The following is a 2500-nucleotide window of genomic DNA, read 5'->3' on the forward strand; positions in this document are numbered from 1 at the left end:
AATATAATCAACTTTCCACAATAACCACAGATACATATTTACATTATCAACAGTTAGCCTTAAAATCCTAGCCGTTTTCTCTTACTTCAAGATTAACAATTTTACACCAATCCAAGAGGTATCCAACAAAATTCTATAAGACCTCAATTCTATCAAATTTAGGGAAAATACATTTCTAAACTTTACAATATCAGATTTCTGGTCTGCTGAAAGATCAGGACAAATATCAGGTTGCTTGTTCTCAGGCAAGATGGACTCTTCTCCAGCAGTTAGAGGAAAATTACAATCTCTCAATTAAGTATCTTCAAGAATGCAATTCTGAACTACTTGTGGGCTCATTTCAGCATCTATCTTACTTTTGGAACTTTTTGCTCTGCCATGATATTTCTTCAGAAGGTTAAGACATGAGCAGTTTGTTTTGGTTATCAGGGAGGAGTACAAGAACTTCCTCACCTGGACTAAACTTCCTATCTTGAGATTTCAAGTCAAAATATGATTTGAATTTAGATGAACTAATCTCAGCATTTCGAGCTGCAATCTTGGAACACTCCTCCGGGTTGTCTTTTAATTTAATCACATATTGAAAGGAAGATCTATCATCCTCTTTTATGGTTGTGTCTTCCCACAAGTCCCTTAAGACTGAAAGAGGTCCCCGGATTGTTCTTAGATAGAGTAGCTCGAAAGCTGAAACCCCAGTTTGATCACTAGGAATCTCTCGCATAGTGGATAATGTTGGGACAAGATAACGGTGCCATTCTCGTGGTTTGTCACTACACAATTTCCTTAAGAAGGCTTTTAGTGTTGTAAGAAACCTTTCCACCTTTCCATTCCCACTAGGAAGATAGGGAGTTGTAAAACGTGGCTTGATACCCAATAATTTATCCAGTTTACCCATTAACTGTGAAACAAATTATCTTCCTCGATCAGATAAAATTTCCCGAGGAATACCCACCCTTGAAAAGATCACCACAAGGGCTTCAGCTACAGATATTAAATCTATCTCTTTGAGAGGCAATGCTTCTGGGAACCCGGTTACAAAATCAATCAAGGTTAAAATGTAGTGGTGGCCCTCAGAAGATGGAGGAGAAATCGGTCCTTTCAAGTCAATGGAGACACGAGAGAAAGGCTCCGTTAAAATGGGCATGGGTTTTAATGGCACTGGTCTTACTCTACCCTTACTTGACATCCTTTGACACTTGTCGCAATACTTACAAAAGTCTCTGATTTCAGCTCCCATGTTTGGCCAATAAAAATTGTCTCTAATACGCATTTTTGATTTCCGATGGGAGAAATGACCAGCGAACGGGTTCTCATGACTTACCGTGAGAATGATAGCTCTACAATCACTAGATACTACCAGGGAAGATTGACCAGCTCTTTCACAGTGGTTTGAAGCAACACAGAGAACGATATTCTGTTGGCAATTTAGCAAAGTCTTTAGGAGTTACTTTAAGGGGCTTGATCTCCGGCTACACTAAAGCGTGAACCCTTTTTACTTTGGAGGATCTAGTTTGAACTGCACAGGAATAATCAAGAGGGACATTACTTGACTGTTCATCTACTTCAGAATCTGGAGATAATTTGGGACTATATACCCCTGGTACATTACCAATCAGGACGCAACAGAATTTGATTGGTTCTCACACTACATTAATCCACCCTTTAAAATATGGACAATTCAGATAGCATTTAGTTTTGGGGAAATAATTCACTCGGCCTAAATAATCTTCAGTCCCCAACAGATCAGTCCTAGAAACATCAACATCAAGTAACACCTTGGCAGATACTATAACACATGTGCACCTCGTATCTCTAACTGTGGATACCCAAGCCCCATTCACTGTACCAGCTGCCATGAACTTTCTCTGTAACAGACAAAATCCGACTCTGTGAGTTGGAATTTGGTAATACTGTTTATAAGCTATGGGATTTTTAGGACAGCAAGATCTAATATGTCCAATATCACCACAGCCATGACATTCTACAGATGTGAAATCCCTTTTGAAATATGACTGAACTGGAATTGGGGGCTTTGGAGTCACACTTTTCTTACCTTGGTCAGATGATTGAAATGACTTGGGGTAAGCACTATGGGCTTACCTTTAAGAACCTTTATATAAGTATATAATGTATATATTGTATATATGACCAATTACCTGACAGTCTTACCGCATCAGCTAAGGAGGAGACGTTGTGCTCCTTTACAAAAACACGCAGATCTGGGGAGACAAGACATTCGTTGATCCAACAAAACAAAATCACGAAGAGATGCATAATCTTTGATGATATAGTGTGAATCTATCCAATAATCAAACAAACGTCCGAGTCTGTAAGCAAACTGCTCATAAGTTTCTCCACTATTTATTTTAGATGTCCTAAAATCATTCCTGTAACTTGTGGGAGTTTTATTATATCCCCTTAAGAGAGCTTTTTTTAACATCTGGTAATTTTCTGTTGTTTCTGGAGGCAGGGAGGTGTATATGTCAACGGCCTTTCCTTT

The sequence above is a fragment of the Penaeus vannamei genome, chromosome 16 (assembly GCF_042767895.1).
Source record: "Penaeus vannamei isolate JL-2024 chromosome 16, ASM4276789v1, whole genome shotgun sequence".
Classification (NCBI taxonomy): Eukaryota; Metazoa; Arthropoda; class Malacostraca; order Decapoda; family Penaeidae; genus Penaeus; species Penaeus vannamei.